Below are 23,780 nucleotides of genomic sequence, written 5' to 3' on the forward strand. Positions count from 1 at the left end.
TTAAGAGGAGGATGAAGATTCGTGGAATATTAACATTCCATAAATGGAAGGCCACCGTGAGGTTCAAGGACCGCAGATTAAGAACCCTGATATAACCGCGTCAGTGAAAACAAAACAAGTGAACATTGGTATAGAGGCAGAACCCAAATTCGTGAATATTAGAGACTATTGGGACGATGCGATGGTGGAAAAGGTTTTTAAATTGCTCCATGAATACCAGGACTTATTCCCTACCAATTTTATGGATCTGAAAGGAATAATCGGAGATCTCAGAGTGATGAAGATTATGTTAAAGCTCGACGTGAAGCCAATTAATAAGAGGCCTTACTGCCTAAATCTGAAATACAAGGAGAAGGTCCACTTAGAGATAGACAAAATGCTAGCAGCAGGCATCATTGAGCCTATGGCAGAGTCTAATTAGGTAAGCCCATTAGTGGTGCAAGAGAAAAAGTAGAAGGATGAGATAAGGATATGCATGGATCTCATAAAATTAAATGATGATTGTGTGCATGATCCTTTCCCAACTCCATTCACGGATGAAGTGTTGGACAATGTAGGTGGCCCGGAAGCATATTCCTTCACTGATGGGTTCTTTGGGTACCACCAAATCAAAATCGCATTAGAGGATAGGAGCAAGGCAACCTTCACGGCTAAGTGTGGTTGTTTTCAATATACTATAATGTTGTTTGGATTAAAGAATGCGCTTGCAATATTTTCACTCGTGGTTGTTGCGGCATTCAAGGAATTTATTCATAAGTTCCTGGGGGTATATTTTGATGACTGGACTGTATTTGGACTGGTTAAATTCCATTTAGCAAGCTTGCATTTGATGTTGGATACTTATCGAAGAAATCAAATTGCGCTCAACCCCAAGAAGTGTTTGTTCTACATTCCTTTTGGGAACCTATTCGGGCATGTGGGTTGCAGACAAGGACTAATGGTAGACCCCACGAAGATCACGGTGATTCTGAACATGGAAGCGTTGAGGAGTGTGAAACAGTTGCACACTACTTTGGGACATACAAGGTATTACAAAATTTTTATCAAAAGCTATGCCTAGATCACCACGCCGATGGAAAAATTGATGAATAAGGATGCCACGTGCTGCTGGAATGATGACTGTAAGAAAATCTTGGATATATTGAAAGAAAATATGGTTACCGCATTGATTCGAGTCTTCTCGAACTGGAAGAAAGAGTTTCATGTACATGTCGATGCATCAAGTATAGTGTTGGGGGCAGTACTAACATAGGATGGTGGAGAAGGCTTGGACCACCCTATCGCGTTCGCAAGCCACAGATTGTCGAAAGCAGAGAAGAACTATTCTACCACTGAACGCGAGGGACTAGCTATGGTGTATGCGCTCCAGAAGTACCGACATTACTTGCTAGGAGGCCACTTTAAGATGTATACGGACCACTCTATGCTAAAGTACCTGGTCAATAAGCCTATGTTGGGGGAGCGAATTTGCAAATGGCTTTTATTGTTCCAAGAGTATGATTTTGAAGTTGTTGTGAAGCCTAGATGATTGAACGCGGGACCAGACCATCTGTCGCGCATCGAAATAGGGGAGGAACCTACTAACTTGGAAGAAGGATTGCCTGACGCGCAGCTATTTGCAGTGCATGTCGTGGATGGTCATTTTGAGGATATAATACACTTCCTAACAACAAGAACTGCACTGGAAGGATACTCTGTCTAGCAAAAGAAGGAATTAGTGGTGCGCGCAGCAGATTTCTCTGTCATTGTTGGGCATCTATACAAGATGGGGACTGATGAGATATTGCGAAGGTATGTACCTGAGTTTGAACGAAGCAACATTCTTACAGATGCTAATGGGGGCACTGTAGGAGGACATTATGAAAGGAGAGAAACCACACAAAAGATTCTACGTGCCAGGTTGTGGTGGCCAACCCTTCATCAGGATTCAGAATCATATTGCAAGGCATGTGATGCATGTCAAAGAACAGGTAGGCCACCATGAAGGGATGAAATGCCTTTGAATCCACAAATGAAGTTGCAACCCTTCAAAAAGTGGGCAATAGATTTTGTAGGACCTATTCATCCCCAAGGAAAGACAGGCATGGGGTACATTATCACTGCGACGGAGTACTTGACTTGTTGGGAAGAAGCACAGCCGGTGAAGGATTGCACGGGCACAACGGCCGCGAAGTTCCTATTTGAACTTGTACTGACGCGATTTGGATGTCCGAGGATCTTGATGAGTGATTGGGGTACACACTTCCTGAATGAGACGATCAGTGCACTGACGGAGGAATTTCAGGTGTATCACCAAAATAGCATGCCCTATCACCCACAGGCTAACAGGATAGTGGAGGAATTCAACAAAGTGCTTGAAAATGTGTTGACCAAGGTTTGCAATGCTCATCGAATTGATTGGGACCTACGCATACCTGCAGTATTGTGGGCTTATTGAAAAACATTCAAAAAGCTGACAGGACAAACCCCTTTTAGGGTTGTCTATGGTGTGGAAGCCATAATGCCTATGGAATACATCGTACCTAGTATGCGCATAGTAGTGCTCATAGGTATGACAGATCACAGAGCACTAGAAGAGAGGCTCAGGCAGCTGGATGAACTCGAAGAAGAACAATTTTTGGCTAGATTTCACCTTCAGGTCCAAAAGCAGTGTGAAAAGGCATGGCACAATCAATACATCAAGCTACGCACATCCAAGGTAAACGATCTGGTTTTTTTGTGTGATAATAAGTTTGATAAATTCCCCAGAAAATTCAGGATGCACTAGTTAGGGTCATATGTTATTAAGGAGATTACCGACAGAGGTGCAGTACAACTAGTCAAGTTAAATGGAGAACCCTTCCCCGGAAAGGTGAATGGCAGTCGCTTGAAGCCATACACCGGCAGTCTGGCCAAGTGACTACATGAAAGTGCTCCAAGCAGCTGAAAGGAGGCGCGGGACTATAAACTACATTGCCCGGTTTGGGGAGCTACGTGATGTCAGGACTACACGAAGCAGCGAAGTGTCACAGGGTTCGTGACAGTGCAAAGGCAGTTGCGCTACTCGTGGAAATAGCACGCAAGTCCACGGGAAAGTGATCGTTAAAGTCACTATTCACAGTTTGATGGTCGTTTTGAGGCCAAATGGAGCGGGAAACAGGCATTTAAGGTGAAATTTATGGATTAGATTCTTGAAAATATACCGCCAATCTAGCATTAATGGGTTGAATGTGGGAGGAACGGTCAGATTTGAATTAAAAAGGGACTATAAATTACAAGTGGTTGTCCAGCGAAAAACACTTGGCATTTTGAAAATTCAGTTGTTGCACTATCAGGTGTGTATGGACCTTGCAAATTTTGAGGCTTTGATATCAAGTTCATTGTTTGAAAGATTGCCAAAGAGACGCAGGACCACCTAACTACAATGATGTTGACACCCGAGGAAGCCATGTAGGAAATTGCGGTAGCAGAAGATGCCTCGAAGAGTGTCGAAGTGATAGTTGAAGTCCCTAAATCACCCAGAACACTGAGACCAAAGAAGGATAAGCAAGCTATGATCCCGGTGCGCGTCTTACCAAGAAACCCTCAGTGAACCAAGCTCACACTGCAGGAAAAGGGGGAGGCTATTAATCTAGAGGTCGACGAGGAAGAATCTAAAGAAATCCTAGCGGATGAGGAGGATGTGGAAATGGAAGTTGAAACCCAAAGTGCGAACCCTATTACCAGGTTACTCGAATATGTTCCTCCACTCAAGGGCAAAGCCAAGGTGCTGAAGGACATAGATGAGAGAAAGAGCTCCTTGCAAACTCTGTTTCTCCTAGATGACATTGTTTTTTAGGGGCCGCACTTAGGGCGAGTTCCTGTACTAAAGTTTGAATATTAGGACCTCGTAGATCATGAGAAATTCGCACATTTAGCGACTGAGCAGCTAATGCACCGATGGATTGACGCTACTATTGGAATGATTGAATTGGAGCTGCGAACATGGCCCAGGGGTGTAGAGAAAACTAGGCTACTCAACCTACTCTGGGTGATGCATTACCACTGCGCCCCAGTGACTGTCTTCGTCATTAGGCAACTACTCTACTTGGTGCATGATGGGGTGTTTGTGGCTAGAGGAGCCCATTCCCATCACAGACCACTTAATCCATCAAATCACATGGCTTCCTTACTCAGGGGAGAATCTAGCCAATATATCAGAAGGAAAAGGTGGCGAGTTGGCCCTCGCGGAAGCTGTGGAGAAGAAATTCAAATTGGAAAAAAGAAGTGGGGATATGCCATCTCGAGCACTAACAACCATGTAGTCAAGGTAGCGATGCAAATACTAGTAGGGAAGGTGATGCGGAAGTGCTGCGCGGATGAGGTGTCCGCACCTGTGATTGCACTAGCGGCTCACTGTGCTGAAGGAGTCTAGTTCAACTGGGCGAATTATCTATGCGGCAAGTTCCTTATGAACTGTCGTGAGGCACAGGAGAAGAGCAAGACGTTCCACTATGCGTGGCTCTTGCTCTCGATTTTGTTGGTGGCATGGTAGCTTCCAGAAGACAACCAATTCCCTTCATTCGCGCCTGACCTTCTAGAGGTAACGAAGTATGCTTTGTTGTGGGCAACTAATGACGCGCAGTGCATAAAAGAAAGCAAGATCTTTTGGGTCTTGATGGAGATGAGTATCCAGATGGGGATCAATCTCAAGCCACAGTTTTCACCCATAATATACGCCCATTTACAAAGCTTTGCAAAGTTCAAAGCGGATTTTCACCATGTTTTTATTAGGGCGCGTAAGGACCCCACGAAGACATGGCATAACTTACCATATCTAGTGACTAATGATGTGATATTTGCAGTCCTCAAGTCTTGGCCACCACAGTGGTGTGCTCCAGCAGGCTCCGCGATGGAAACGAACAAGTCCGCTACGCAGTGTAAGAAGGAAGAAACAAATCTTAGAATGGCGCAACTAGCTAAGAAGCGCAGAAAGGAGGAAGTAGAGGTTAAGGCCCAGGCAGCACCTGATGCCACGAAATTGGTGGAACCGCAGAAAACAGGAGGAGAAGAGTGTGAAGGACAGAAGTCACCTTCGCATGCGACTGAAGCAGACACAGAGGAGCCAACAGAACAAGGTCACGCAGACCCACAGACGACGTCCACCTAGCTCAAGCATCAGCGCCCACAAGAGAAGGTAGTGCCACAAAAGAAAACAAAGGCGTCAAATATATCCTTCGACCCAATCACCCTCACTAAGGGGGATTTGTGCAATATCGGAGAAATGGTAAGGAATGTCACCACAGAGGCCTTCCAATAGTTCGAAGAATAGAAGTAGTTGGTATTGGGGGCTCTCTAGACAGAGCTGTAGGAGTTGCAGGTTCGCACTCCATAGGCTGACACAGTGTCTACCAGCCTCGCAATCAGCACTTCAGCTGTCAAGGAGATGTTGCACACAAGGGTGACCAACGCGATACTGCTACCTAATGGGGCACTCACTACAGAAAATGAGGCCGACAGGCCCACTGTTAGCAATATGAAAGGGGTAGGATTGAATATGGTCGTGCTCCCTCGGGAGATGCTCTACCTCTTGCAGGATGGAGTCGCCGCGAAACTCAGGGCCGAGGAGAGTCGCGCTTTGCAAGTGATGAGTGAGCAGCACATCAACATCAAACAGTTGGGCCTACAATGCAATGAGGCAGTAGAATAGAACAAACAGATCATGCAAGTAGTGGAGGAAGCCTATCAAATGGTCCTGGAGTTAGACATTCAAGAAGAAGAACCAGTTGAGGCACACATCCGAAAGTTTGCCATAGGAGTACGCGACGCTAGGACAGAGATGGCCAGGGTTCATCTAGAGCTGAACCTGCAGATCACAGAATTGCAGTTGAGGGCTCAACCTTCAACTTCACCAGAATTCAGGGAATAGCATACTACCGCTATTACCACAGTAATAGCGGCGATTGACAATGCAGTATCATACTACACACAACTTTTTGAATAATCATTTGAGGTCCTGACCACTTTGTAGGAGGACTCGAATGTAGAGCACCTGGAGACAGAGGCGTGCGAACTGCAGCAATGATATAACAAGGTCAAAGGGACTGCACAAATGATTGCCCTTACACAGAGGCTTGCATGGATGTAGGAATCAAAGGTGCTTAAGGAACAGGTGGATGTTGGTCGGCACAAAGAAGCAGTCCTAAAAGTGCGCCTACAGCCATGGATAGATGAAGCATATATGATGATAGCTTCAATTGAATGGAATCTCGCGACACTGTAGGCAACTCAATAGAAGATTCAATGCAATAGTTTAGTGGCATTCATCGAGCAGTGAGTGGAAGAAGTCCAGCAGGCAACCACTCGGTGCGCTGTCGAGGTTGCGGTTATCCAAATGGAGTTGGGAAGTCTTCGCGCTAAGATCTTCACACCTGTAGAGTGACTTGAGGGTGAGTCACGATGTTTGTGTTGGGGGATCGTTGGGCATGGGATCTCCCAAGGGCAGTTTGGGGCTAAAAGCCCATATTTTGGTCCAATTTTGTGATCCAAGTGTAAAGACTCTAAATTTTGTGGTCGTGGAGCGCATAGATGTTAAAGAGTCATAGGGTTGTCCACCCTTACTTTGGAAATGTAATGTCGACTGTAAAAGATCTACCCATGGTCCGCAGACCATGGGATTGTATAAATGAAGCTAAGCTCTAAGTAGTTAGGGATCAATCAATAATCAATGAAGATATAACGTATGAGAGATAGCTCTGAAGTAGAAGTCTAAGTCTTGGGTTGTAACGTAGGTAGAAGCTCTGCAGCTGAGTGTGCAGAGGCCTAGAAATCCGTAGTTGAGTGCGCGGACCCCTGCAGCTGAGTGTGCAGGGAGAGTAGAGTCTATAATTATTTGGAATTATCAATAAAGAAAAGCATTCTACAGTTTCTGCATCTTTATTTCCTGTTTATGCAGCTTGTTATGTTGATTTTCACTTATAATGCTTATATGATGTGTGAATATATGTAAATGTGTTGGTTAAGTGGATGCAAGTAAGAACATTTGTTTACGCGAAGCTAACTAAGACTGGTTAAGAAGATAAGTAAGACACTTAGCCTAGTTTGGGAGATATCGTAGTCTGCTTCCCTAGCATCACGAAAGTCCATAAGCCGCAGGTTAGAGCTGCGCGGAAGCCAATTGTACCCTTTCACGAAGGTACTGAAGAGTGGAACAGAGGGCTAAGCAAGTTGTGTGAAGGCAGGTTTTAGCCAGAATAACCAACATCACAACCATCTCAAGGGTGCGAAAAGTTGGTTCCAGAATCCCCCCATACTGCTTCAGGTGAGACTTCAGTCCACGCTGCGCAGGCAGGCTGATGCCGAAAGGGCCAGTAGTGTAGGGATTTGTTTGGCTAACTAACATTGAACCTGGGTCAGGCCCCCTCAAGCCAACAATTCTTCTCAGAGGGAATGCCTTATGGCATAATTATTGACTATTGTTTTATATGTCGATGACTTGATCCTTACTGGTGATGAGCAACTGATTAGATCTTGCAATGGGGACCTTGAAAAAGAGTTTGAGAAGAAGGACATGGGCCTCATGCACTAATTCCTTGGTTTGGAGGTATGGAAAGGAGATGGGGAAATTTTTGTCTCTCAGGGAAAGTATTCCAATGAGATACTTCAAAGGTTTCACATGGACAGGTGCAAACCCATGGAGACTCCTCTAGCAAGGAACTAGAGGAAAGATGATGCTACTTCAAGTGAAGTAGTGGAGGCTACCATTTATAGGCAGCTTGTGGTTTCACTCATGTATTTGGTGAACACACGACCAAACATGTGTTATGCAGTTAACCAGATTAGTCAAGAAATGGTTAAACCCACCAAACTATATTGGAAGGCAGCAAAGCATTCATTGAGATGCCTCAGAGGCACTACTTAGTTTGGTCTTTAGTACAGATGGACATAGGGAGTTAAGTTGCAAGGCTTCACAGAGGTGGATTGGGCAGGGAGTCCATCAGACAGGAAAATCACATGAGGAGGAATTTTTAGTGTGGGGTCTGTTAGCCCTGAGGTGCAACGCTACTATTTTAACAGAAATGTCCCCTATTTCAAAAATTATACACCCACGATCATAATTGATATCGGCGGGTCCACTCTCTGTTCATCTCTTTTCCGTTGCGCTCTCCATTCTCCGATCTCTAATCAGATCAATATCTGCCGTCCATTTCATTTGCCGATCCAATGGTTATCGTGCATCGCTTAATCGCCCATCAGTGTATCACAATTCCATCGCACTGTCTGCCAACCCTTCACCTTTGCGGTTAACGATCAAATCTTGACTGTTGATCTGAACTCAATCTGACGGTTGTTGCTTAGCTTATCAAATCAACTTGCACGATGACCCTCAACCATCGATCTTCCTCCATCATATCTAACAGTTCACAATGATTTTGGGTAAGCAACAAGTGAGAGGGATACCCATCTAATAAGGTGGTTTCCTCTCTTCTCCTCACTGCTACGTGTGACTTGATGAGTGGAATTGGGTGCCAATCCGAATTACCACTTACCTCTTGTGATCTCGCCCAAAATACCACCTTTTTCTTTCAAATCCGCTGATGCGATATCAATTCCTCTAGCTCTATGATATGATCCTGTCCATTGATCATATCGATCCAACAACCCCGTATCCCACTTCCCACTAGTTACCCAGGGAGGAAATTTGTTGGCTCTATCAGTGTTTTTTAACAGTCAAACAGTGGAACTGAAATAGTGGAATATATGGCCGAAAGGGAAAAAACCAACAGCATGATGCAGCCGAACCAACAGAAATGGTCATGGAATGTCGCTGGCATGAGCGAGCCACCTGAAAGCATGGAAAAATTACTAGAATTTAGTTACTATGTTGTTAGAAAAAGAGACCTCTGAGCTCATGTTTGTCTAGTTATGGAATCAAGTAATTAAGAAGACAAAGGGGATAGATTAAGACATCTCGAGCCTTAGAGGGTTCGAGAGCATTGTAAAAAGCCTATAAATGGTTGAAAGTTTGAAGTACCAAGGGTTCAACTTTTGGAGACTGTGGATACTCTGTTCCTCCAAGCGTCTCATCTTCATTCCAGTAATACAAGCTTCTTTTGTTGTTACATGCTCAATTTCCATTTTCTCCTCTGTTCTAAGCTTGCACTTGAATAGGTTCTTCATGTTTTCTTCTGTGTCTAATGCCAGATAATTGTCATCTTATCTCTGCATTGATAAATTAGATTTGCAAGCTTCATTTACTTTCAATAGTTATTCATTCATATGTGTTTATGTATGTATCTGATGGTACAGTCAGGATTCTCCATCTATTCATTGAATCTATAAACTATTTAGCATTAGTGGTCGAAATCCTTGTCAAGTTGAGGGTGTTCATGCATGTCTTGAGTGAAAACAGAGTTGAAATAGTCATCTGACTTGATCCAAACCCCAATCCATTCCAATAGTTCAGAGAATGATCTTGAAGATTTATATGTTACCAGGCATCTCTGAGCTACAACCTAGGAGAGTTTCCTGGAGTGCTAACATAATTGGCACCGTTTTCGGGGAGAGGAGACTGAATCTCAACTTCCCTGGGGGACGACACAAATCCAGCTTTGATGATAGACAAAGCCTGGACACTATTTGGGTTGTAGTCATCTATCTGGAAACCCCACTGGAGGATGAACCTCTTGGCGACTCCACTGGATAGTTCTAGCTCAATTTGTGAGGCATACTCGGAGAAATCCTCAGAAGCCACAAGCTGACCTAGTACCTGACCCTAAAAAAATCATCAAAGAAAGAAAGGCATTGCAGAAAGGAGCATCAGGTTTAGGTAGCTCTAAACAATATTCTATATCTCTTCAAGAAAATCCTGTAATAGAACAAATACAAATTGAGAGTATAGCATCTAATACTAGCAGTGAAGAAAAGATCTCAGAGATTCATAGAGCTCCTTAATCTTTAGGTTCTCCTTTCATTGTAAGCCCAAAGGAATCCTCTCCTCCTATCCATCATACTCCTTTAGTACTATTAGTCACTCCTCAACCCTTTTTCATTCAGACTTCCAATACCCTTATAGCCACCACAGCTATGGCAGCACCTACCAAAATGGAAAGAATCATAGCTGCTAGGTATGGACCTCTAGTACTTCCCACTCCTTTAAATGCCATGCCTACTTGATAATATCAAAAGTATATGCCTAAGTTCATTGGGACTGAAGGTGTTACAGCTGAGGAACATCTTGAATCATTCTATAGCTATGCTGATAACCTGGACATTAATGAAGATGATGTATGGATGAGAGTCTTTGTCCAAAGTCTAGATGGAGAGGCTAGGAAATGGTTCAGAGAACTAACCCCAAGGTCTATAGCAGATATTAAGGCTTTAGATGATGCATTCCTAAAGCATTGGTGGGATAAGAAGGATCTACTCTACTACCACACCGAGTTTGGGAACTTAAAAGGGGAAAATGGTGAGTTGTTGTTTGATTTTAATAATAGGTTTAACCGCATGTATAGCAAGATACCAGCTGAAGTAAAACCCACCACTACCTCTGTTAAACTCATCTATGACAATGCCTTTGATTCTGACTTTTGTCTATTGTTGAGGGAGAGATGATGTGCTACCTTGGCTGATATGCAAGATGCAACCTTGAAAGTAGAATCAAACATCATGGTTGTAGAGAAGCTCAAGGGGAATGTTGATAGAAGGAGATAGAGGGACGAATCTTCATCATCTTCAGACCCCGAGATAGATAAAATGATCAAGATGATAGAGTCATTAGCCTCTGAAATCTCCAAATTAAAGGTTGAGCAGCACCCTGGGAAAGGAAGAGTTCCTAATACCTTTGCTCCTAGAAACCCAAATCCATATAGAAGAGCTAATGAGTAGTTGCAGATTCTGCAAAGAAGCAAAGATGCCAATGAAGACCAAAGGGTGAAGACCCCTTTCCAGAATGTATTCATGGAAGAAGAACAGTTTGAAGAAGATGATGAGATCCATTATCTAGAAGACAAAGGCAGCTCCTCCTTTTTGACCTCAGCTACCTATGAAAAGTCATTATTTAGTGACCAGATTGGCCAAGAGTGGGATGGTGGAGATGTTTTGAAAACTGATGATCAACACAGATATGATCTGAGGTCGAAGATGAATAATGCCAAGGAAACTCCTGTTCAAAGAGTTGTTGTCCCTACAATACAACAAGCTAGTAAGCATAAACGACCGGCAGTTGATCCCATCATCCTCAAAGCTCCAGCTCACGAGGTAAGAGGCCTTGACAAGTCTCCTTCTCCTTTCAGTTTTGAATCAGAAATTTAGAAGCTAAGCATACCTATACCTCTTATTAAACTAGTGAAGAATGAGTCCTTCAAGAGATCTATCCTCGAGGCCCTTAAGCCTAAAGCCTTCCAAGCCTCCACTGACTATGTAAATCTGCAAGATGACAAACCAATTGTTGTTCTCAGCCCAATGATTGAAAATTGTGATGAAAACTCCCCATCATTCTATGTCTCTTTGACTACTCATGACAAAATCCTTCACAACTACCTTCTAGACACAGGAGACAACCATAATCTAATGCCCAAGGCTATCATGGATTAGTTGGGTCTTGACATTACCAATCCTTATCATGACCTGTTTTCTTTTGACTCCAGAAAAGTGAAATGTTTGGGATTAATCAAAGACCTAGCCATCACCTTGTCTCAGCTGCCTATGAAGAGCATGATGATAGATATTGTGGTAGCAGATGTACCCCCCAAGTTTGGCATGTTGATTTCTAGAGGTTGGATCAAGAGATTAGGTGGAACATTGCAAAATGATCTGTCCTATGCTACTGTCCCAGTTTTTGGAGGAGAGAGTAGGAGATTATACAGAGAAGCTCAGTTGAATTATATCATCAGTGATGAAAGGAATCCCACTAATCATCCCATCTATGCTGTCGACACTGATTTTGGAGCCTGTATTCTTCAGATTGAAGAATCCTAGTTGGCCTCCATGCAGCTTAGGAAACCGGTTTGCTAGATCATAGAGGAAGAAGGCCCACAAATTTGGGACGTGTTCTTTGATGGAGCTTTCTCTAAGGAAGCTGTAGGGGCACGTGTAGTCCTTGTGTCCCCCACAGAAGAATGCATTCATTTATCTTTCAAGTTAACTTTCCAGGTCACAAATAACATAGCAAAGTACGAAGCCTTGATATTGGGCTTAAACGCTGCTAAATAAATGGGCATCAAAGGTCTGAAGGTGTTTGGATATGTAGACCTTATCATTTTTCAGGTGAACAAAACTTTCCATGCAAATCATCCAAGACTGAAAGCATACAGAGATGAGGTATGGAAGCTCACAGGTTCTTTTAATACTTTCATCATTTCTTACATCCCTATAATGAAGAACCAGCTTGTTGATTCCCTTATTGTCTCTGCTAGCACGTTTATTCCTTCTTTGCCTCCTAAATTGACTTATGAAGTTCAGGTGAAATATAGACCATATTTTCCTGACAATGTCAAATACTAGAAATTTTTTGAAGATGATGATGAAATTAATAGGTTTTTACAAGTCATTGATTAATTTTCTGAAATGCACATTGACCAAGAAAACGAAACCATTGAAGAATGCAACCAATCCAAGCTAAAGGACGAGATTGGTCAAGATATCATTGTTCAGATGCCTAGTAACCATATACCCAAAGGATTGGTGCCCCTAGAGAAGCTGTTTGATCATAATGATGTACCTTATAAGCCTGCCAAAAAGGAAAATGAGTCTACAGTTCATAGACATAATGTAGGGAGTCCAGCCCATCCAAAGTACATAAATATGTCCACTCACTTCTTCTGCCCAAAGTTCCGAGTATTGCACCCTGATAAAACAATTTGCTGATATTTTTTCTTGGGAGTACAGTGATATTAAGACCTATGACACCAACATCATCTAGCATAAGATTCCACTGCAGAAGAACACTATCCCTTTTAAGTAGAAATTAAGCCCTATCAGCCCTCTCTTATTGCCTTTGATTGAAAAGTAAATCAAGAAGCTATTGGATGCCAAGATCATAGTTCCCCTAAAGTATTCAAAGTGGATAGCTAACCTTGTGGTAGTAAGAAAGAAGAATGGAGAAATCAGGCTTTGTGTTGACTTCAGGAATCTGAACAAATGCTCTAAAAAAGACAAGTACCCCCTACCTATGATGGAACACTTGCTGCAAAAAGTTTTAGGGGCTAGAGTCATGTTTTTCTTAGATGGATTTTCAGGTTACAATCAGATTTTTGTACATCCAAAAGACCATGAAAAGACCACCTTCACTAATCCTTGTGGCACTTTCATGTACTCCAAGATGCCTTTTGGACTGATGAATGTTGGGGCTACTTTTCAGAGGGCCGTGGAGATAGCCTTTGTGGGAGAGAAGGATAAGTTTGTCCTTATTTACCTTGATGACATAACAGTCTTTTCTAGTAGTCACAAGGACCATTTGTAGCGTTTGAAGAAGGTGTTTCTAAAGTGCACATGGTTTGGAATTTCTGTGAACCCAAAGAAGTCATAGTTTTCTCTAGAGGAAGGCAAACTTCTGGGACATATTGTTTCTGCTGAAGGTGTGAAGATTGATCCAGCAAGAGTTCAAGAAATTCAGACATTCTCCATCCCAAGGTCAAAAAGGGACATTCAATATTTCCTGGGAAAGATTAACTCTGTCAGGAGGTTTATTCCAAACTTTGCAGAGCTAGTGAAGCACATCACTTCCATGCTGAAGAAAGGATTAGAAATAAAATGGACAAATGGTGCAAGAAGCTCTTTTGAAGCCATCAAACAAGCTATCATGGAAGCTCCCACTCTAACCAGTCTAGATTATACCAGGGAATTTTATATCTTCTCCTTTGCCTCTTATGATACACTTGCAGCAGTTCTATTGCAGAAAAATGATGAAGGTGTAGAACACCCTGTGGCCTTTTTCGGCAAAACTCTGAGGGACGCTGAACTAAGGTATGACCTTATTGAAAAACAAGCTTATGCTCTCATAAAATATTTAAAGGCATTCAGAATTTATATTCTGAATTCCAAAGTGGTTGCATATGTACCTTCAGCCTCAGCAAAATATGTCCTAACTCAGCCAGATATTGATGGAAAGAGAGCTAAATGGATTGCAAAATTCATAGAGTTCAACATAGAGGTGAAGCCCACCAAGCTTGTCAAAGTCCAGGGCTTGGCTAAGCTTATGGATGAGGAGAATTTCAGTTTGTTAGACATCAATTGCATGGGTTCAAATTTAGGTGGTGAGCGGACAGAGGAAGCAGCAGAAGAGCAAGAGCAGAATCAGTCTTTGGCTGAAAATATAACCACCTGTGAATGGTATTCCAGTGTATTTCATTTTTTGCATAAGCTAGAAGTCCCTCCAAGGCTTAGCTCAAGTCAAGCTCGGGCCATCAAGCTCAGATCAACCAAATTCTACATTAATAAAAACCTGCTTTATTGGAAAGACCCATCAGGTATCCTCTTGAGATGTCTAGACAAAGGACAGTCTGTGGAAGTCACGCACCAGTTCCATTCTAGAATCTATGGAGGGCATCATTACTGGAAAACCACAGCCCACAAGATCCTGAGAGCTGGGTATTATTGGCCTACTCTTTTCTCTGATGTGTTTTCTTTTGTGAAGTCTTGTGACAAATGTCAGAGGTTTGCAGGAAGACAACAGCTAAAATCTCTACCCTTGAAGCCAGTACATGCCAATGGTCCCTTCCAGCAGTGGGGCTTGGACTTCATAGGTGAGATCAATCCACATTCTAGTGGCCATCACAAATGGATCTTGGTAGCCACTGATTATTTCACCAAATGGATTGAGGCTATACCCACTAAAAATGCTAATCATCAGGTTATCATAAAGTTCTTGAATGAGAATATTTTCACTAGATTTGGTTGCCCAACCAAACTAGTCACTGATAATGTAGCAGCTTTTAGGGCAGAAGAATTGGTGGACATGTGTGAATCCATGGGCATTTAATTGGTGCATTCTACCTCATATTATCCTCAAGGCAATGGCCTAGAAGAATCATCTAACAAGAGTCTTGTAAGGATAATCAAAAAACTGTTGGAGGACAAAAAAAAGAACTAGGATTCCAAGTTGAAGTTTGCACTATGGGCTGACAAAGTTATCAACAAGAAGTCCATAGGAAATTCTCCATTTAAGCTGGTTTATGGCGCTAATGTTGTTTTTCCTATCCAGCTGATTCTCCCTGTGGCCAAATTCTTGCAAGAAGAACAGGATGAAGAGAACAACATGGCGAGGAGAATGAGTAACTTGGTTGAATTACAGCAGATCAAAGAACAACCGGTTGAGAAGTCAAGAATTCATCAGAAGAAGATCAAAGAAACCTTTGATAGGAAGGCAAAAATGGACAATTTTTAGGTTGGTGATTGGGTTCTCAAATGGGATGCATTGAAGGAAAAGAAGGGAAACCATGGTAAGTTTGATGCCTTATGGACGGGACCGTTTGTCATTGCTCAAGTTTAGATGAACAATATGTTCATTCTGCACAATTTAGAGGGGGGCGGTGTTTTTGATGGCCCATTTAATGGGCGGTTTTTGAAACTTTACTTCATATGAGGCTTTAAGGCCTTAATATTGTAATAGGTTTTTTCAGTTTATATTTTTTATGAAAATAAGCTCCATGCCCAATTGAACACTAGGAGATAAGTTTATTTTGGTTGTTACTAGAAAGGCAGTAGTCTGCAGTTCTTGAAACCTCACAGGGAGGCTTTCATCTCCAGAAGGAGCCAGTGTTAGCCCTGAGGTGCAGCGCTGCTATTTTAATGGAAATGTCCCCTATTTTAGCTCTGATGGTCCACGTATCCTCTTGCTCCACTTCGGCCATAAGCCAGACTTCAAAAATTATACACCCACACTCATAAATATTGGTGGGTCCGCTCTCTGTTCATCTCTTTTCCGTTGCACTCTCCATTCTCTGATCTCCGATCAAATCGATCTCCCCCATCCATTTCATTCGTCGATCCAACGGCTATCTCCCATCGGCGTATCGCAATTCCATCACACTGTCTGCAAACCCTTCACCTCTGTGATTAATGATCAGATCTTGACTGTTGATCTAAACTCGATCCAATGGTTGTCGCTCAATCGATCAAATCAACTTGCACGATTACCCTCAACCGTCGATCTTCCTCCATCATATCCAACGGTTCACAATGATTTCAGGTGAGCAACAAGCAAGAGGAATACCCATCCGATAAGGTGGTTTTTTCTCTTCTCCTCGCTGCTACGTGTCACTTTATGAGTGGAATCGGGTGCCAATCTCAATTGCCACTTACCTTTTGTGATCTCATCTGAAATGCCACCTTTCACTTTCAAATCCACCGATACGATATCAATTCCTCTATCTCTATGATATGATCCTGTGCATTGATCATATCGATCCAACGGCCCTGTATTCCACTTCCCACTAGTCACCCGGGGAGGAAATTTGTTGGCTCTATCAATGTTTTTTTACAGTCAGACAGTTGAACTAAAATAGCGTAATATATGGCCGAAAGGGGAAAAACAATAGCACGATGCAACTGAACCAATAGAAATGGTCATGGAACGTCGCTGGCACGAGCGAGCCACCTGACAGCGCGGCAAAATTACCAGAATTTGGTTACTGTGTTGTTAGAAAAAGAGACCTCTGAGCTCATGTTTGTCTAGTTATGGCATCAAGTAGTTAAGAAGACAGAGGGGATAGATTAAGACATCTAAAGCCTCAGAGGGTTCGAGAGCATTGTAAAAAGCCTATAAATGGTTGAAAGTTCGAAGTACCAAGGGTTCAACTTTTGGAGACTGTGGATATTCTATTCCTCCCAGCATCTCATCTTCATTCCGGTAATACAAGCTTATTTTGATGTTACATGTTCAATTTCTTATCTTCTCCTATGTTATAAGCTTGCACTTGAATAGGTTATTCATGTTTTCTTCTGTGTCTAATGCTAGATAACTATCATCTTATCTCTGCGTTGATAAATTAGATTTGCAAGCTTCATTTACTTTTTGTAGCTAGCCATTCATATGTGTTTATGTATGTATCTGCTAGTACAGTCAGGATTCTCCACTATTCATTAAATCTATAAACTATTGAGCGCTAGTGGTCAAAAGCCTTGTCAAGTTGATGGTGTTCATGCATGTCTTGAGTGAAAATAGAGTTGAAACAGTCATCTAAATTGATCCAAACCCCAATCCATTCCAATAGTTCAGAGAACGATATTGAAGATTTATATGTTACCAGGAATCTCTGAGCTACAACCTAGGATAGTTTCCTGGAGTGCTAACAGGGTCAACAATAGTTTCTTCATACAACGGGAAGCAGAGATTTGTGGCACTTAGCTTAGCAGAAGCAGAGTACATGGCTGCAATTCAAGCAACATGTGAGGCTATTTGGACAAGAAGGATCCTTGTTGAGTTATTTGTTCAAAAGATGGATCCTATAATGATTTAATGTGACAATTAGAGATGTATCAAACTCTCTAAGAATCTAGTATTTCATGATCGATCCAAGAATATCGACATCTAGTATCACCATCTACGAGATTGTGTGCAAAGGTAGATTATGTTGTTATCGTACATTCTGATAGAGGAACAAGATGTAGATATTTTGAAAAAGGCTATGTCAAGAGGAAAATTGTAGTTCCATATAAGTAGGATTGGGGTATCTAATAATCCCTTTCTTGCTGAGAGGGAGTGTTGAAAATGCAGCAAGAAAATATTGTTTTGACTTTGCCTTGGTCAAACTAGATTAAAAAATTGAATTTCAATTTCATTAGAATACTTGGAGGTAGTTAACTGAAGTGACATGGATCTTGTCACTCATTTAGCTCACTAAATTAAAGTTGTAGACACTTTATTTTAGTTCTACATGATTGATTGCTAATTTGTAGCAATCTATTTTAGTTAATTTGAGTTATTGTAAGTTTAACTAGTTCTAACTGTCAGAAGAACTAGTGGATGTCAAGTTGTGGGTGTGTAACTTGAACTACACTGAGTGGTCAATTAGTCCAAAATAATTGTTGCATGTAGAGAATTCGAGTTACCCAATTGAGATTGGAGTTCAAGGGAAGTGTACTATCAGTTGTAAATTATTCCAAGTTGTACAGGTGGTGCATGCAGTTAGAGGATTGACCTATGATAATTGTGCAATTACTTGGTGTGAAATTCCTAAATAATACGGGAAATTTTCCAAGGGAACAAAGAAAGGAAATAAGAGTTTGAATGCTTGAAAAATTGGCAAGTGTTGGGCCAAGATCAATCAGTCAGGCAGAGGATAGAAGATACAGGTGTACGTTGTGCTCAAGCTTGAGCAAGCATATTATATTCATCCATATTCTTTGATTAATGCAATACATATAATAAGGGGTTTTGAGAAATTGTTTTCCCCTAGATAAATCTATGTGTATATGTGATGTTTCCTTTTTCATGTCAATGATTTTTGTTTTAGATGGTGAATTAACTCCCGTAGATCAGTAGAGTAGCTTAAATTCTTGTGATTTAGTAAATTTCATGAGCAGTTCTGAATCTACACATTAATTTCTACAATAATGTCTGACAAGATGTCAAAAAATTGAAAGGTTTTCTAATGAAATACTTAAATAACATCATTATCAAATCAATATCAACATTACTTGCATCACAATCATCTAGATCAACCCTCTTGACCTACAATAATCATGGCATCCACTTAGTACCTATGATACAACATTAATAACAACTAGTCACCATGATCTGGCAGTGCCTCAACCTCGTGGTATCCAGACTAGTCTGTGTTCATTATCACATAACTAGTGCACATAGTCCAAGTGAACCTCCAAATGGCCTCAACCTAGGCTTGGATGCCAAAAAATTCTCTCTCTAAACGAAGATCCGAACAGTTATCTCAGAGATCCAAGTAACTTTCTTAGGGATCCAAGTAGGATGTTGGGAGGCACCAACTAACCTCTACCAGACCATTCTCCCTAATTCTGGTCACATTACTTAACATGGGGAGAATGTTTTTCCATTGGATCATTCTTTCTCATTTTGGTCAATGTACTTGATACAAGGATAACATCCCTAATTCTGAACAAAGTACATGACACAAGAAGAACGTTTATCTACATATTGTATGTATACATGATATCTCTAAGAAAAAGGTTAATTTCATGGATATTATATTTATCTAGGTTAATACCCTTGACCAACATCAAAATCATCACCAATATGTACCAGAACCCAAGTTATCTCTCCTAACTAATGGTACTTACTCAACTAGTCACCATGATCTGATGGTGACTCACCTCATGGTACTCTTACTAATTCAGGGTTGTCATATCCCGTGGTCAAACCCTAGGGAAACCCATATCCCAAATCTAAAGGCCTTTCTTTAGGCCATGATGCTGAACAGGCACCCACTCCTTGAGTTTTTGGGCTTCAGAGACCATCCATTTCAAGAATGTTTGTCCCTCATGTTATCTCATGAAAAATTTGGGTCTTGCTCATGTTGTCACCAACAACTAAACCCCATCCCTGTTTTCCACCCATAAATAGTCTAGGCCAAGATCCTGTTGTTGCCAACAGTTTGAGCGATACCCCTATTGTTTGTCCATCAATAGTCCAAGCCAAACTCTTATTGTCACCAACGGTTTGAGCCATACCCCTATTTTCCATCCATGAACAGTTTGGGCCAAGCTTCTATTATCACCAATAGTTTGATCCATACCCTTGTTGTCCATCCATCAACAATCTAATCCAAGCTCTTGTTGTCACCAAAAATCTAAGCCATACCCTTGTTTTCCATCCATCAACAATCTAGGCCAAGCTCCTGTTGTCACCAACAGTCTGAGCCATACCCATATTTTTCATCCATCAACTGTCTGGGCCAAGCTCCTATTGTTACCAATAGTCCGAGCCATACCCCTATTTTCCATTCATCAACAATTTGAGCCAAATTCCTATTGTAAACAACAATATTATCCATACCCTTGATTTCCATCCATCAACAATCAATGACAAGCTCCATTTATCACCAATAGTCTAAGCCATACCCATGTTGTCCATCCATCAACAATTTGAGCCAAGCTCTTGTTGTCACCAAAAGTCTGAGCCATACGCTTGTTGTCCATCCATCAACAATTTGGGCCAAGCTCAGATTGTCACCAACAGTCTAAGTCATACACCTATTTTTGTCACATTAAATCTCCCTATCCCTTTTAGAGGAGTTTACCACTAATCCAAGGTTGTCTTTGAAGTATACAAACTTCTCCCGATGCAAAAGTTTTATGAAAAATTGCATTTGTCTGCTCATTAGTGGAGATATATTGGAGCCTCGTCTCTCCCTTTTGTACCATATCACAAATGTAGTGGTACTTGAGCTCAATATGGTTCAACCTACCATGAAAATTTGGTTGTCATAAAATATCATGGTCGATTCCAGCACTTGCTCAAACACTCTGGAAATCAATTTCCGAAGCCGAACTGCTTCATAAAAAACTACACATGCTGCCATATATTCAAATGCAACAATATTAAGTGTTATGGAAGAATGTTTCCTGCTCATCCAAGAAACCACTATTGAGCCCAATCAAAAAAATCCACCAGATGTACTCTTTCCATCAATGACACTTTCATCTCAATCAGATCTAGATTATTTTAGTAGCCTAAGCTATGTAAACATCTCCTCCCACATTTACCTACTTTTACAAGCTCTCCTGGGTAAACATGAGATGAGTGTCACTATGATATGCCATGACATCCAAGTTCCAGTTAGGAAGGGGGGCCTACAAACTAACATCCCACAGGGACTATAGACCACTCAGGAGCCTACAAACCACCCTCGGGGATCAATCCCTGAGTTAGAAGTCTTTTTCACATAATTTAACCTCTAACCACACCCACAAGACTACATTCATTCGGTTAGGAGGCTATAACCACACTCACAAGTTGGCTTGCATGCGGTTATGACCCAATTTCCTCAGTTCAATGCATGCATTCGTGAGATCTATGCCACTTTTTTAGGAAAGCCTCTAGACCACTACCCAGAACTACTTGTAACTTCCCATAATCATGATTAAGATGACAACAATGCCAAAAATTCAAACTTGAACAAGATCTTGACCAGGACATGCCTAGTACACAACAAAAATTTCGTCAAACACATGGTAAACATGAAAGCTACAAGTCATGAATGCATATATGATCATAAACTTCTGAATTTCATCTTATAATCACCAAGAAGGCTCAATGCCCTCTCTAGTTAGCTGCAACAACACTTGTTAGCCCATGCATTCATCAACCATCCAGTGAATTAACAAATCATGAAAAAGAGCCATAGTTAGAGCACATCATATAACTAGGTATATAACCAGCATATAAACATAATAGAGACCATATGAAATCATCCATATTGTCAACATGATAACTAATACAAGTGCTCATAGATAACAATAGGAAAATAGTTCTTATTAACATATGCAAAAGCCGACCAAGTTAGGGACTTCCACATACCACCCGACCATAGATTAGGTTGAACCAAATCTCTCTTTCAGCCAATCACTCCCACACCATATTACAAGCATGAATGTGGGATCATAAGGGTTCAACCAGAACAAAACCAACTAGGGATTCCAAATGCCAAACCACCTCAAACCTCAACCACGGTGATCTCACCTATACAGTTCAGAAAGTAGTGACACCAACTAGATTAGTCTTTACCCAAGTTGTATAGGGCTCCAAGAACTAGTAACTCAACCCATAGCTAAATCAGGGCTCTAGAGAATTTGTTCCAACCCATTGCTCCAAGGACTAATAACTCAACCCATAAGGATCTAGAGCATTTGTCCCAACCCACAGGCTCTAGGAACTAGTAACTCAACCTAATCTATTTCAAGGATCTAGAGCATTTGTTCAAACCCACACCCATAGGGAACCTGATAACCAATCAGAAAAACAAGTGGGAAACCCACATCACCATGGCTATCCAAGAAATGGCAAGGCAAAACGGAAACCACTATCAATCCAAGCGAATCTACATGTCAATGACAACACATAACGAAGGAACCACATAGATATACCATGCATCCAAAAATCAACAAGGAAATCTCACATGCAACATGTTACTTTCAAAGTATCATTTTTCTAGTTGTTGATCCAACTATCCCCCTTGTGCTCCCTTTCTTCGCTTTTCTTTCCTTTACGTTCCTTTACTTTCCTTTACTTTCTCCAATCCAAGTGAATGTTAGACTACTCCAAGAGTGCTCTAAGTGTGCAAGAGTATGAGAGAATGAGAGTGTGAAAAGAGAGAACCAAAACTAAACTGACCAAAGTTGTGAATTTTTTCTCTGATTCCTTTTTATTATTGATGTATTCCTACCATAGGAACCTAAGAAGATAGATTTTGAGCTAAAGGAGGAAGAATCATTCTCTGCAGCAGAATAGGAATCAGAAGATAAAGAGCCATAAAATCCAGTTGTGAGAAGATCAGTTGAGAAAGAAGGCAGCTAGAAAGGTATAATCCATTTGGTTTCTATTCAAATTTTTCTTTATCTATTACTAATGATGACCCCAAAACTGTGAGGGAAGCAATAGATTCATAGGATCGAAAACTCTGGAAAGAGTCCATGGTTGATGAAATGGTATCTTTGCACAAAAATGAGGCTTGGGATCTGGTGGAGTTGTCGGCTGGAAGGAAACCCATCAGTAGCAAATGGGTGTTTAAGAAGAAGATGAATGCAGAAGGCAAGGTGGATATATACAAAGCTCAGTTGGTAGAAAAAGGTTATTCACAAGTGTTGGGAATTGATTTTGGTGATATTTTTTCTCCTGTTGCCAAGGTAGATTCTAATATATTACTTGTATCTGTTGTTGTTGCTTTTGATTTTGAGGTAGAACAAATGGATGTGAAGACAACATTTCTTCACGAGCATATGGAAGAAGAGATCTATATGAAGCAACCTGAAGGCTTTGCGGTGAAGGGTAAGAAAGAACTAGTATGCAAGTTAAAAAAGTCTATGTATGGGTTAAAACAATCACCAAGGATGTGGTATCAGAAATTTTATACATATATACGGGGACCTGGTTTCACCAAAAGCAAAGCAGATCAATGTGTGTATTTTAAATTAATTAATGACTGTGTTATTTATTTGGTCTTGTATGTGGATGATATGTTACTAGTTGGAAATGACAATGAAATTATCTAGGATTTGAAGACCCAATTGTCCTCCAAATTCGACATGAAAGATATTGGTGCTACAAACTACATTTTGGGCATGGAAATTAAATGAGATTGGGCAAAGTATGTTGAGACAATACTGCAAAGTTTTAATATGCAAGATAGTAAATTGGTGAAGGTTCCTATTCCTGTAGGTATAGAGTTATTTGCTGAACAGCGTCCCAAGACACAAGAAGAGGAAGAGGACATGTGCCGTGTTCCATATGCAAGTGCAATCGGTAGCCTGATGTATGCAATGGTCTATACTAGACCATACATTTCACATGCAGTGGGAGTATTGAGCAGGTTTATGTCAAAACCAGGAAAGGAGCATTGGACAATAGTGAAGAGGGTCTACAAGTATTTGTATGGCACTAGTGATTTTGGTTTATGTTATCAAGGAAGACCAGGATTAGACAGAGTTTTGGACATCCGTGGCTTTGTTGATGCAGATTGGGCTGGAGATCTGGATCAAAGAAGATCTATAAGTTGGTATGTGTTTAACCTATTTGGAGGTGTAGTCATTTGGATGAGTAAAAGGAAGTCTAAAGTGGAACTTTCAACTACAGTGCATAATACATGGCAGCCACTCACGCAATCAAGGAAGCAGTTTGGTTGCATAGA

Source organism: Pinus tabuliformis, chromosome 3_1, assembly GCF_031772625.1.
Source record: "Pinus tabuliformis cultivar Carrire ecotype Pingquan chromosome 3_1, CPIR1, whole genome shotgun sequence".
NCBI classification, from domain to species: Eukaryota; Viridiplantae; Streptophyta; class Pinopsida; order Pinales; family Pinaceae; genus Pinus; species Pinus tabuliformis.